At 44.0% G+C, this 15,339-nt stretch overlaps 1 protein-coding gene across 17 annotated transcripts in view; it reads right to left on the bottom strand.

The window, feature by feature from the left end:
• LOC126868411 (uncharacterized) overlaps positions 1-15,339 on the bottom strand; it is a 307,848-nt gene that overhangs the window by 186,201 nt on the left and 106,308 nt on the right. For 3 of the 17 annotated variants that reach the window (XM_050623777.1, XM_050623779.1, XM_050623785.1), the window contains exon 1: positions 11,888-12,092. The exons of 8 other annotated variants lie outside the window; for them this stretch is intronic. The gene's annotated coding sequence lies outside the window, so the exon portion shown is untranslated. Of the gene's footprint in view, positions 1-5,311; positions 5,768-9,322; positions 9,669-11,887; positions 12,093-15,339 lie in introns of those variants that run through there. 6 more of the 17 variants (XM_050623778.1, XM_050623782.1, XM_050623787.1 and 3 more) reach the window with 3 other exon arrangements.

Genomic DNA, 15,339 nt, shown 5'->3' with positions numbered 1-15,339 from the left:
CGTAGCCACCGTCTGAGGAAAGCATGAATGCCCAAACGAAGGTGGTACGCCGTAGGCAGGGACAGCTCATTAATATTTAGACGTATTTTGAGCGGCGGGCCACCACCATCACCGCCATCAGCCTCGCTAACTTCAGCCCCATCGTCGTCGTCATCGTCGTCGTCGCCTTTATACATAATTATACGCGCGAGATTGGCGAGTGTCGAGCGAGCATCGCTGCCTAAAGATTCTTCGCTACATCCAGCCAGGAAATTTTCCCCGGGTACAATTCGCTCGAGTCGTTATGTGACCAAAACTACGAGAGAACTGTTATTGTTTGTTCACGCGTAAAATTTGCACGATAGCTTGTCTTAGATCAAGTATGATTTTGATAACAAATTTTTGAAAAGATAAAGTGATAAAAAAATTTGACATGCATTTTTACATGCTCATAAAATTGTGTCCTAATTAAAACGTTTCAGAAAGAAGACTGCGTTTGAGTATCTATGTTTGTAAATTGAATATTTGTTTTTGGAAAACTTTCACTCCTAATTGCTTAGTTCTTATTATTCCTGCAAATATCTTTTTGAAAAATGAAAATTCTGTTTTCTACAATAATTTTCCTTTATTATATATTACTAAAACGTTTAAATCGTTTTGTATCACACGTTTTGGCTAACAGAATACAATTGTTTTGCTACATCGCTAATCAACTCTTACTGAGAATCGCTTGATTCTGATCGACAGGAGGGATGATTAAAATTGTTGTCTCCCCCAGGCACCTAATAGTCCGGACGATCGTCTCGTCTACTGCTGGAGCTTCACAAAACGTCTAGACTGCTTCAAAGAGTGTAGATAATAGACGAAAATAGTTCGACTATCGTCTTTGTGCCGTCCCTCGCGTAATTTCCACTGATCAAGACTTATTCATTTGGCTGCTGTTAATTAACCCCTTCTCGAGCCTAATCGATACGAGAAGATTTTGATTATAAAACGAACACAAAGAATCCTTAGAGAAATACCAGCTTTTAACGTCAAATTCTTAAGATAGGAACTTCAATAAAAATTCGAAGATGAAATAAAAAAACTGAATTCTAATGAACTTCCAATAACCTAAATGTCCTTTGGTAACCATATGAAGCTAAAAGCGTAGCGCAAGATTTAAATCATCATACTTTAAATCTCTACTTAAAACTTCGAGCCCATTACCAATTTCAAAACACTCCACCAATGGTTGCCAATATTCGAAAACTGGTGCTCATTAATATCGATCAAACGACGACAATTTAACCAACGATAGAAAAATCTTGGTGGATCAGAAGTCGATACGAGACCATCTCTCGAAAGACACGCTATATCTAATACCACCGTTTACATACAGAAATTCATTATCCGTGACCAGACATTCATTTGGCTTCCGTCCGGATAGTTAAAATCCACGAAATCGACGTTTTCGTCTATAGAATAACAGTGCTTTTGAGAGTACTGTGGTATCTTACTATGAAATGACACATTTAATCGAGGAAAATGAGACTCACGAGGATTCGAAAGGGGTCCGAGACGAAGACACAGAAATAACGAAGCAGGCGTACAATTCGTGGTACTCTCTTCCAAGGTTCCTAATCGATTGCCGGGAGTTTTAAACTTTACGCCGACGTCCCCTTTTGCGCCCTTCAGCCGTTCTTCCGTTCACTTCGCAAAGCCGGCGGCACCGCGAAACGAACGAGAAACGAAGGAGAAATGAAGGAGAAACGAAGCACGACTGGCCGGCGACTGAGACCAACCAGAGAAGAAGAGAAGGAAAGGCAGAGCGGAGGGGCGAAGTCTGTAAATTTTCTTACATTTTATGAGCCATCAGAATTTCATAACCTCGAGCCAGTCCGCGTGGTACTTTGCACGGGAAAAGTTTCCGCTGGCCCGGTTCTCCTCTCCCGCTCCGTTCTTCCCGGTTTTTCGCCCCTGTATTCCGATCTTCGTCGCCGCTGTTCATGGCGGAAGAGAATGGATTTGGAAACAACTGGGGAGGATTGCAGTAAGACCGATGCAACTTCTGCGCGGAGAAACGTGCGACGGCATTATCGTCTCTCGAGAATGATTTTGGTTCGGTTGCTTTCTTCCTTGAAAAGAACCACCGTTGAAAAAGAGAGTAAAAGTAATTCCTATAAGCGTTTCCGTTCGCCAAAAGATTCCAATACGTAAAATTCCAAAAACATCCAACATGCGCTCTTCAATTTATATTTAAAAAATTACCGCTGACTAAAAAACAAAAATTATTCCTTGTACACCATATAGAATTCAGCCGGAATACACGTTGACCTATTACCCTTCGGAAGCCACGGTTTTCTACAATATTCGTTCGTTTCAGCAATTACACGTTCGCTTGCGCTGTACATCAGTACATGCTGTTAATGGGTTTGTATTAATTGTGACGACGATGTGGACGCGCAACAATGGACACAATACGAGAGACGATCAATGAGTGGCGAAGTATATTAACGCGCCCGCCTCTGCGTACTCTCATTCACAAAACCGTGACGCGCTATCACTTTCTCCTTCGATTCATTGATTCGATTCGCATATTCTCTTTCGCATTCTGTTTCTCTTTTCATCTCTTTCTGTATCGGCCATTCTACCATTCGTCATTGCACGCAGACTTCTCTCGGGTGTTTCACGTTTCGTTTATTATCGACGGCGACTGGCTGTATCCGCTTTGCCGATCTCGTTGGTTTGTTCTCGACGATTAACCGAACAGCAGATCCACGGACGATGCGCGGAAGTCCCTCGACGACGTGGCTTGCGTGTCTCGCGGTCGTGCTTTCGCGTGACTGCATGCTTAAACAGCTTGACGTGCTTGATGCGGCCATGTCGATCGCGAACTTGTTAACTCGCATCTGGCTAACAGCATTTCTGATTTCCCGCGCGTGCACTGCTTTTTCACCGATTTCTCGCGTGTTATTTTAGAAGCTGAATAAATACTTTGTTCGCAAATCGAACGATTTTTCTGTGTCTTTGAGAAAACTGTATTGTTACACATAGCTTTTTAGCACTTTCATTTTCGCTAATATTCAAATTGGCTTGCGTGTACTTTAGTCGTTGGAAACATAAATATGACGACTTTCTCAGGAACATTCTTTAAGATAATATCATTCATTCTTTAAAAACAACAAAAATAATTAACAGATCGTAAGAATACAGATCTAATAAACAAACTTTTTTCGAATATTTCTAATACTATTTTTTTCCTTAACTTCATAAGGACTCAAAAATTGTATACGTAGCGAGAAACACGCAATATCATACGGCAAAAGACAGTTGCCCGAAGTAGAGAAGCATTTCCTCACAAATCGACGGAAACTCTCGAAAGAATATTATAACGCTTCCGCTCTGCATAGAAAAAGCGAGGCGGGTGAAGTTTATGGAAGCGGGCGTGTATCGAGGTGAATTCGCAAGCATCTCCGTAATGGCCGGAGTGGCCACTCTCGTGTCTCTTTTTTCCTCGAAAATTGCTTCACAGGATAGGTTGCAAGTGGGCGGTTCTCAGCGCCGTGGAACCGCCGAGAATAGAATAAAGGTCGTCCTTGCCAGACGATGAAAGCACAGAGTGGCGAGTGGAAAAGCTCAGAGACGTGTCGGCCATGTTGTCAGCAAACTTTCGTCCTCCCCCTTAAATATAAATGTATACGTGCGAGAGTCGCCGCGATAAAACGCCTTATAGCATGAGTTTCTACTAGGCTATCATACACATTACCTCACGGTGGACTGTATGCAACGTGTTTATTACGCGTCCATACAAATATCCAGGAATAAGAAAAATATAAATACGAGCTTTTCTTGAAAATTGCGAAAGCATACAACTTCGTGCAAATTTCTATGTAGAAATATCGAAATTGAAAGAATGATGGATAGATTCTTTAAAAGATATTTCTGTGATAGAAAAGATATTTTGCTCGCGTTATAAAATCTAACTTTGAGTGATATTCGAGTCCTTGTTCCGTTAGATATTATTCTTATTATTTTTTTATTATATTCAATTTCTGGAAATTATGTTGATTTTTGGGCAATTAATAGTAAAATAATTTATTTCCAGATAAACGTTCTCCTATTTTACGCATATTTTCCTACTCATGAGTATTTCTAGGCGAGCGATCATTATCTCGTTTACGACAGTACATGACGGTCCACCGTAGGTTCGCGCGTATTCTCGAGCTCTTTATCTCCCTTGATCGCGAAACAGTTTCGTCCAATCGGCACCGACCACACGCGCCACGAAATAATTGCAGTCATTCCGAACCATTCGGTTTATTGGTCAAGATAATCTCATCGCCCTACTTCCACGTCCTATCCATTTTGTCTTCCTACGTGACGTCTATCTAACTTCGTAAAAATGTTTCGTGAGTCGAACAGATTCCACTAAAACCCAACCTGCGATACAGCGAATAATATAATAACACCGAAAATGTACCACAACAAAAATAAAGTTATCTTAACGTTCAACAACTCATCGGTAGCTTCTCAATAGACGCAACATTTAGAATTTTGTAATTCATGCGTCGTTTCTTAATTTATCTAACCACACTTTAAGAAACATAAAAATTTGACAAAGATAACCAAAAGAGGAAAAAGGTAAAATAAAATCAGAAAATTTTATAGCTGTACGGCAATGCACGCTTCTATCGGCACAGTCGAGCAGGAGCAGTAGGAATGTCCGACTATGTTCAGACAAACAGCACAATTCGGGGAAACGTCGACGAACGAGGTTTGAAGCACACGCGTACACGTATGGTGGCAGTTCACCGCGAGTCGGCCGGCGATATTTCACCGAGGCAAATCGGGTGAAATGGTTCAGAAAGGATCGAATCATCCGCGTTTTGGTCGAGCAATCCGAGCATACCCCACTGTTGCCGTCTCTTTATCTTTTTCCATCCTCGTCCCCTTTCCCGATTACTCCGTTTCTATCTCGCGCACAGGTGTTTATCCGACCGTACACCCGACACTATTTTCCCCTTTCTCCCTCGATTCCACGTACGATCATCCCCAGATTTATTTCTCATCGGGAGGAAAGCCAGTTCTGCTTCCGTTTATAGGGCACACGATAGATCAACGACGTTATACGATGCAATCTACTATTTCGATTAGATTATACACGCCTTTCTGATTCTTGTCACTTACAGGAGGTAAATAATTTTCGGGACGAACTATTGACCATGTAATCTATAGTAATTGATCAGCAACGTGCACACCCGTGATTTCAAAAATAGGAAAAACGAAGAGACACAACGAGATAAATCGTAGGAACGCAAGGGGGGATGAAAACAACGTTGCGCCTACTTACTGTCGAACGCGTAATCAGCAGAAGCACGATGTTTCACTCTCCCTGTGAGTGTTTCTGTGTATTGTGACGGTGCGTGTTCGTAGTGACGTGCAGCGACGGTCGTTCAATTACACCGGGTGATCGGTCACATCCAGATTAATGCAATCGTTGGTGTCCTCAGGAGCGGCGGGCAGCAGCATTGCGTGCGTATCGTGGATGATGGGTTGGAACGCGTACTCGCGCGGAAATCGTCGTGGAAATCCTCGGCCGTGGATATCCTCGCCGTCGGTCGTACGTAACGATCCTCGCTCATGCCGTGAGAATCTCTCGCGGGCACTTGTCTTGGATAGCCGTCAGGAGCCGCGGGGGCTTCAGAGAGGAGGAGAGGCCAAGCTTACGTAGGAGGAGGTGAAGGTAGAGTAGGAGGAAGAAGGTGGATAGTGGTGGTGCTGGTTGGAGGTGGCGGTGATTCCAACCTCGTGGAGAAAGAGGGATGAGGAGAGTCGCAGGAGGTAACGCGAGGGAGAGGGCGGAGGTATTCTGCCCCACCCGTACTCGCCTCTGATTGGACCACCCCCGCTCGCTTTACCCCGGCCATCTCTCTCCTCCTCCTCCTCCTCCTCCTACTACTATTCCTCCTGCTCCTCTTCATCCTCGTCGTCCTCCTTCTCTGCCTCTAGCACCTCTTCCTCTTCTCATACTCCTCATACTCCTCGTCCTCCTCGTCCTCCTCGTCCTCCTCGTCCTCCTCGTCGGCATCCTCCTTTTCCTCCACCTCTCATCTCGCCTCTTACTGCTGCCGCGCCGTTGCTCCTCGTCATCCACCTCATCCGCCTCCTCCTCCTCTGCAACCGCCACCTCAACCTCCTTCTCTTTTACCGAGCTGCACCTTCTAGTCGGTTCTCTTCTTCTTCTTCTGGTTCGCGCCAGCTCGCTCTGTTCGTCGGCGCGCGTAAGAACGCCCGCCTCTTTTTCGATGCACCGGAAAACAGGTGCGGAAGCTAGTGTGTGTCGTGGGGATTCTAGGATTTCTACTGGTTCTCCGGGAGAACCATCGCCGGCTAGGATTCCCAGCATTTATTCCCAGGATCTCCGTCGTATCGCGGAACACCCTTCGCCCGTTGCATTTTCAAAATTCTGAAACGAAGAAACCCCGTCGCCGACCGACGGTGCACGCTCGATAGGCATTTACTCGCTCTCGAATCTCCGTTACGTTTTACCCGTGTATTGCAACGCTTCGCTAAACTGCCGTCCAAATCCTCTCTTCGTTCGCCCCTTTCTTCTTCTTTTCCTATCTCGGTCTTTTCTGCCGTTACTTTTTACGATCGTTTATTTTTGTTGTGATCGATAAGGAGCAGGTGCTCGAAAGAGCGTTACGAGTGCTCTCGTGCCGCCAGTCAAACGCAATTATTTTTTAACAGTACACTGTTTCTATTGTATTGAAAATATCCGGCTTTTAGGGAATAAAAAGATTGTGGAACCTCGTGGCACTAAACGAATTCGTAACGAGAAGAAAATTGGGCTGAGTATCATACGTCAAGTATCGGACCATCTACCTTCTGAGGTATCTTTCAAAATTTTTAAGTATTATATCAAATTTTGTGAAGCACAAGTTTCTTTGCAATAACTATTTCCCATTTTGATCCTGGATAACAACAGAACCAAGTCCTCAACTGGACTTTACAAGTTCGCTCGTTTCCACCGGATATACCGGTTTCTATTGTCGAATAGCCATCGTATTTCGAGCGGAATAAACGATTCGCACGTTCCGACTATAAATTACGGCGCATTTGCGACGAACGCTCAGCGGAAAGGTATCCGGGACAGGAGACGGACAGGGAGCGCGGCGAGGATGCCTTAAGGCGACGGCATTTCGATAATTGGAAACCAATGAGGCAGCAGTGGGAGGGTTTTCAAGCTAAAAATCAACCCTTCCAACCTACCTTCGGGCCCTAATGAAGCGAACCTTCGCCGTTGCCAGCCGACGTGCATGCCTCCGCGTCGTATTAATTGCCTGCTCCCCCGACTTCTCGTCCCTCGACGTCCTCCGTCCGCCCCCACCCATTTAAACTACCCCATGTTCACCCCTTGATTCGCGTCCTGCCGTTTTGCCTCCTCTTCTTACGTCGCGCCGTCTCGCAGTTAGTCGCGATAGCGCATTTTTCGACAAATTGGATCACGCTACCGTGCAAACGGCTAAGAAACGGCTAATACTCGCTGGAATAATGGACCGGTGCGGCACGATGCCGGTTACTCGATGGTTAAAGTGGGAATGTTGAGTGAATAAATCGGGCGGTCTTCAAGAATGCGAGTTTTTGGTGGTAGAGTTTTTCTTCAAAAAGAATAAAGAATCAAAAAATCTTTAAAATGTTCTAAAGATTTCTGTTCATAAAAATATGAAACAGATATCGAAAATATATATTTGATTAAGTTGTCGAAGGAATAAGATATCTAAAGATTTAACATGATGTAATGATAGGTGGTAAATGGAATACTGGAGTGAATAGGAATTTAGCAAATACGATGCTGAATTTCTGTTAAAATATATACAGATGCAGGCTCCATCTGTTGTCGTTGTTAATAAATAAAAAGTTTGACATTGAAATTTGTATAATTGAGTCGATAATATCATTAGGTAAAAGTAAGACGTATAATTTGCACGATATGTGAATTTTTATGTTCTAATTCTACGATTTCAATTTGTTAATCGAACGAAATGATAAAGTACCACAATGATAAAAACCACCAGAATATAAATTCATTTTTATAACAAATTTTCAGAAGATATTTGTATGCACATCATCTACTACACACCACGATTAATTGATCATCGCTAAAAACAAAACTAATTAGGAAATAATGAGTAAAAAGTTACTATCACTGAACTTCGTAACGTCGTCTAACACTAAGAGCAACCTAACAAGGAGGAATAAAACGATTAATCAAACAATTAGCTATACTACAATAACTCTTGCAATCGTAATAACTTTCTTTTCAAGCAACAACTACCTTTGTCAAAGAATTTGTTCACGAAAAATATTATACGATATTAGAACGTAGTTCATTCAAATTTAAACGTCTTTCTTTCAAGAAAAATTGATCGAATCATAGTTACGTTATACATCAGAATATTTATCTACGTTATATATCAGAATGTTTAATATGTAGGTTTCCAAAGTTTCAATTTTGGAGATCTTGTGGTCATTGAAAATATTTGGGCGGCGATCCTTAGGTGGTGCCTTTAAGGTTGAGCGAGGTTAGGGCCACTCTGAACGTAATTCCGTTAGGTAGGCCTCGAATCGATATAATCAACGAACACGCAGGGGGTGAGTTTTCACCCGACGCCGGTTGCTTCACTACTATTCTTCCTCCTAAATTCAGCCCCCCCGCACGGTCTGTAATCTTCGGACGCTCTCGAGAACGACCCTTATTCCTCGGAAAGGAGCGCAATCCGATTCGGAGCTATCCGACGGTTTGAACCGGTGTCATCAAAAGGAAACCTGCCGCCGAAATCAGATTGCTAAATGTTTTCCAAACTTGTGGATCATCGCGTTCCAACGATTGCTTAGTAACGTATCGAAAATTACTTAAATTGGTTCTTTTCTACAATTTATCTAGATCCCCTATTTTATGGTAATATGGATGATACGTTAAGGTATAAAGTTTAAAAACTAGGTATTAAGTAGACAGTAAGGGCCATGGTAAGAAAAAAATCAATGATGAATAATGAAAAAAATTGTATTGAGCTAAGAGAAATGGTGCAAACTAAAGGTTAAATATAGAAATAATCTACTAAGTCTGTGTACAAATTTTCAGTACAAATTATACTATGTACAAGTATAAACTCTAACAATCGTGGATAATGGGAGAATTGTATGTGTGTATTGTATTCCTCCAATATTATTAAAGATCATTACACAGAATCGCGTTTCCTCAACCTAACATAAAATCAATTTCAAAAACGCAATTCACAAAGCAACACTGTATTCTTTTCACAAGCTCTGTTTTTTCAAAAAAGAAACAGACACTTACATCTCAAATCTGCTAGGTCATCAATATGTCACCAAGCACTTCTCCTCCATTAAGTCATTAATTCAATGTAATCCTTTCACGTTTAAACCGACGTAAAACTGACACATCAAGTAAAATACACAACGAATAGTGTCACAATTGCAATGGTCTTGAGGCTGGTTCACCAGTGGCGACGACGCGAACGTGCACCGTCGGCGACGTCGAACATCTTCGACGCTTCACAGGAAGAACAAAATGGAAAAGTGTGACGCGACAAGTACTCGGTACTTTCGATGACGGAGCCAAGACGCCGGAATGAACATGGGCGCGAGATGTGGCACACCCCGAGACCTAGACACTACTGAACCAGCCCCATGGCAAACCTTGTTAACGGCAGTCGACAACCAAGTTTAAACTTCGGGTAACAATTCCCCTACCAGCTAACTCTCTCTCTGTTTCTCTCTCCTCGCGTGCTCTCCCCCTCCCTCTGGGAACTATCTCTCTCTCCCCCTTTGTCTCTCCCGTTTGCCGCGGCAGAAGGTGATAGAAGAATTCTTAAGAAGCTGATATAATTAATCATCTCTCGATCGAATCATCCGAGCATCGTAATAATTCGGGGGTAAAGTTGGTGTTGGGTGCTGGACGAAGTTGTTCCTTGAAAAATCGATTCGTAGATGATTTCGAAAATTCGATGAGTGATAGGAAAGTGAATTCTTTTAGTAGTAGAGACAGAAACGTACGTTGTATGGTTGGTGAGGATAAGTATCGAAGGATGAAATAAAATGTCATTGGTATTATAGTAGTGACGTGATTGAAAAAAAGATTTTTCTAAATGAAATCGAAAAAGGTACTTGTCGTAAACTATGTTTGTGTACTTAGAAATCTATACTACTTAAAAACCAAATAGCGTAGAATAACCTTTACGGAAAGAGCACTTAAACTAATGACATTATATTAAAAGCAAATTTCTTAAAGCATAAATAATAATATACAAACAGAAACATATCTTTGTACAAAAGAAACACCCAATACCAGCTAATAATTCCATAAAACCAACTCCATTTCTCTTCCATTTGTCTACTAGTTTCGAACAAGATCTAAAACCTTCGTACATTGTTGAAAGCATCCCGCATTCGAAGAAACTGCAAACACCCTCATCGCGGCCCGAAAGACCAGTCACCATCTACCTCGTGCAGCATCATATTCCATCGAAGGAGAAACAGAATCCGGGGGAAGTGACGTATCCACGCGAAACTCCAGCCTAAGTTCGAGCTGAATCAACTTAAGACGGGGCAGGAAACTCTGAACGGGTACCAAAGAAGTCCTTTTGTACTTGGCCTTGATCGGCCCTGTCTTTGGAAACCGGGACGAAACGCGCCAGCTGTCGTTAACCCCGAATCCCGGTGATCCTTCGTGGCCGAAAACGGAGCACCAGACACAAACCGGTGAGAGTAAGAGGAAGAGAAAGAGAGCGAGAGTGAACGTAGGAAACGAGCTTCCTACCAAGTTCACCGCAACCTTCCTGAGCGGCGCGTTGGTGCGAAACTTGGTAGCCGCGTAACAAGAAAGAAGTAACTATCGTTGAAGCGGACTAGTTTGTTCAATGGCACGAGCCGTAGACGTGGCGGGGCGGAGGGGGTGCAGCAAGGGGGCCAACGCCGAAAGAGAACGAGAGAGGGAGAGAGAGATGAGAAGGTGAGTCGAAGTTCTTCGCAAGAACAAGAACAAAGTTCCGGACCAAAGCACCTCTCGCCCTCCGCTTCTGTTCCTCTCCTGTGGCCCCCTACTCCTTCTGGTCCCCCTCGTGGCCCCCCTACGTGTATGTATAGTCTTGCAGATGCGCGCACTTGCCAGTGCGACCAGTTCACCTTGGAAACTTTGACGAAAATCAAATTCCAAGAGCACCGCCCACGCAGAAGCCTATTTCACTCGGAGGCCTATTCCACGCGAATTTGACATCGCGAGAAACGTACCAGCGGACGAGAACGCGACCGACCGAATGGATACAATGGTATCGAGAACGTAGCTGATACTACTTTTCGCGGAGGTGGATGTTACAAGTTTAGATACGCAAGTGGAATAGGGGTGTTTGAGATCTTTGGTGCATAAGTCTGATGGACTGTCGAAATGGATTTTGAAGATGCGGATCGTGGTAGCAAAAAAATGGTTTTGAATTTATGTGGTGCAGTTTGATACTAAATTATAGGAACGTGATGTGAATACAGTGCGTGATTCCAATGATAACTTATGCGATACTTTGTCTTATTAATAAATAGTAAAACTCGTGCTCCTTAGATAACCAATTTTGTCTAACTATAATCGAGATTATCTATCAAAGAAAAAACGTACAAGTTTTACATAGTACACGTAGCTTGGTCTTCACGTTGAAAACCACAAAATGATAATTTTCTAATGTGTGCTCAGTTAACAAACGAATGACACATCTTTAATTAAAACAAATTCACGCTTCAACAACCAGAAAGAGTCTTCCAGGTATGAAATAGCAAAAGTACCAAAAATTGAACCTACCATACCAATAAACATGAAGAAAGTACAAAAATGTCTCTTTCCACAAATGGTACTTACTCGTTCATTTCGATCGAAGACAGGCAACGCTTGCGAGAAGGATCGTACCACGAGGATGGCTGGAGATCCGTGTGGAAGCCGGAAGAACGCGTGAAAACGCGGTCACTGATAAGATCCTGGATCGTTGGTAACGATTCGGATAAGGAAACACGCGTCCGCGATAGCGAAAAGAGAAGGACGTAGACCCGTGATCGACGTTAGCCAGCCGTACGAGAGATCAGTCCAAACGGTGCGCGCCGCGACGTCGGCGAAGAGCGGCGATTTTCCACGAGCAACCCCGAGAGGTCGTACACAGCGAGAGAACGGCGGCAGCGTCAGTAGGAGGACGTCGGAGGAAGAGGAGGTGGAGAACGAGGAGACGACGGAGGTGGAAGTGGAAGGAGCCAGAGGAGAATTTCGAGCTGGTATTGGTGAGGAGAGAGGGCCGCGCGCCGCGTCGCTACATCGTCAGGAGTTGCGCGCCTGTGTGCGCTCGTGAGGAGTTAGATTAGAGGAGAGGAGAGACCAAAGAGAAACGGAGAGACCCGGGAAACACAGACGATCGAGGAGAGACGACCGACGGACAGAGAGAGAACGAAAGGATGAGAGGAGGCAAGAGGAGGTTGGATGTGCGTTACCGTGAGCTAGTGGTAGTGAGAGTAAAACTTTTCTCGCTTGTGTTCGTACGTACGCATCGACTCGCCTCCCGAGGAAGGGAGGCAGGGGCCATAGCCAGAAAGAGAGAGTGGAGAGAAGAGAAGAAGAGACGAGGAGCAGAGAAGCGGATAAAGGTGGAGGAACAGGAGGAGGGGGAGGAGGGGGAGGAGGAGAAAGATAGGGCGTAGTACGATTTTGCTGGTACGGAGACGAGCTTCCAAGCAAAACGCGTGGTCCACCTCCGAGTTATTTCCTTTTCCAGTCACCCTCGCCTCCCCCTTTAGGCCCGCCCTGTCCCTTAGGCTGCCTGGACGGTGCAAATTATTACCCGTCGCAGGTGCATTTTTTCTGTTCCTTCGGAGCAAATGTTTCTGCTCCGGAGGAAGCGGCGTCGTTCCTTTTCTACCTCACTCCAGAATATCAACCGCGTGATGGAAAGTTCTGGAGAACTGGTAACCAACGGCTTTCACTGTTTCCGCTCAGGGACAAACAGGAACCGGGTTCGGCCGTGAGCTTCGTCGGTTGCTAAACCGGACTGTTCTTATTATTATTACATCTAAAGAAACTGAATACTATGGAAACTGAAAGGCGGAAATCTTCGCAAGCGTGATTTCAATCCTAGTTTCATGGCATATTTGCGTCATTGTTTTCTAGAATATGACTGATTGTCAAGTTAGGTTCCTTTCCGAAATCTGACAAAATTTGATTACAAACACCAACTTCCAATACTACTCAACACTTGTACCATCGTCTCAAAGTTATTTCACAAAAATTATATTAAATTATTTCTTCGTCATTACAGAATTCACTTGGGCCGCCGTATTTAGAGACCTAAACATCTCCAGCGTTCATCAACTAGAAGCATCCAGAGCCAACAAGTATTCGGAATTCTTGGGGAAGCCCCGGCGGCAAAGAAAGCAAAAGCCTTGCGGAATCGTACGTGGCGAAACCGAAGATGCCTTATGATCGCGGACAGCAGTTCGTTCCTCGACGGTAGGCGGACTACCGAACGTCGAGTTTAATGCAGATTAAGGAGCGCGGGGGCTGGAGGGTCCTTTGTAGAACGCGTTTCGTTCGGTATTAGCTGGAAGTAGCTCGTAGAACCGTGGTATTACCTGGAATTACGTCTCAATCTACCGTGGCCGTCGACTAAACTAATATTAAAACTTTTAACGTAGTTAGAGCGCGGCCCGTGGTTGCTTTACCGTCCGTGAAGCTTCTCTCTCTTTCTCCCTCCTCTCTTTCTCCTTGCCTCTCTTCATCGTTCTCTCCTTTTAAACCTCTCTCTCTCTCTCTCTTCTTCTCTTCCTGCTTATACATGTGTACACGCGCGTATACGTGTCTACGGCTATCGGTATGTGTATGTGTGCACAGGTTGCATTGACCGTTACTGAACTTTGATGTGTTTCCTGCACAAAATTCACCTCCGAAGTCATAAATTAGCTACGGAGACCGATGCGTCTCTCCCTTTGGCCTCCACCCTTCAAGCTGCACCAATACACCAAGCCCTCTGCGCTACTCGAGAGACCGTCAAAAGCAAGCAACCAGCACGTATCTACGACAGCTCCCTCGAAATTGTCCGAGCAGCCGAGAGAGCTCCGCCTGACCCGGTCCAGCCGCCTCGATCCAGGATAAACTCATTTTTCAACAGATCCTAGGAAGCGAACGGAACCAACGAAAGCGTTCCTCCGTCCTTCCTTCCTCCTTCCTTCCGATCGCCTCTCTTCACAACTGAATATTTATCGGCGACGATGAACGACGGATCGGCCAGGTCTGTGTAGTTTGCATATGCCGTTAGAGAAGACTCTGGCGTGAACGGGCATCGACTATTTCGGGGGCTGCAACGTGTTGCAGTGACGGACACCGAGCCAATGTCCCGGTTCGTCTGTTTAGAATTTCATATTTTACACGATGCGCCGCTTTGTAGCCGAACCAGACAAATTATTATCTCTATGTACTTTCATCTTTTGCTCCGATGCATTACATTTACACGTAATGGTATTCTGTTTCGGCCATTCGCTCTGTGATCGATAGAAACTTCTTTTTGTCCACGGTGATTGTCAGAAATAGCAAAAGTTTTGTGAAACTATAATGCTTATAATAGATTGTAGAATAAAACTTGTAATTGTTCGAGTTACTAATATAGCACACATTCATTAGAAAAGGAGTATCGACCAAAGGATGTCCATGGATTTATGACTTCAACTTCATATTGAAATTGAAGAAGAAATTAAAATTAGAATAAAAATCCAGTGAATCTTTATAATTTCAAAATTCGTCATTGTCTTCTGAATAAACACAATGTTACGAAGCAACATCAACTGAAGCACGTCCATGCATTCTGCACGACAAATTTTTATTCCACCGCTTAAGGAGCAGTCCTGTCCTGCCAGATCTGAACTGCTTCATTTAGAATCTATTAAGTGGATTAAGATCTACCAATGAAATGGTCGTTTCACCTTCGTCTTCTTTTCCGTCCTTCTTCTCACTAACTGTTGGCAACTTCTACTTCTTCCAACTTCCTTCGAAAGTTCGCAGTGAAACTGCAGCCGAACACGAGAGGATTGCGTAGACGGAGGTTAAAATTGAAAATCAACGGGAAAATTTACACGGGGAAATGCAAAATCGCAAGGAAGGCGGAAATACGAGATCTATTACCGGAGATAAACGAAGAGGAAATTATATGAGTTAAGGAATGGCGGTCTTTGATCCAAAAATGCCCTCGTAAGGTGTTCTACGGTAAGCCAACATGGTTAATTGGAATAAATGAGGATTTTCTATGAATCCTTGTTTCTCACTCTAAAATTCATCATCTG

The sequence above is a fragment of the Bombus huntii genome, chromosome 8, assembly GCF_024542735.1.
Source record: "Bombus huntii isolate Logan2020A chromosome 8, iyBomHunt1.1, whole genome shotgun sequence".
Lineage (NCBI taxonomy): Eukaryota > Metazoa > Arthropoda > Insecta > Hymenoptera > Apidae > Bombus > Bombus huntii.
This window is presented reverse-complemented; position numbering and strand designations above follow the sequence as displayed.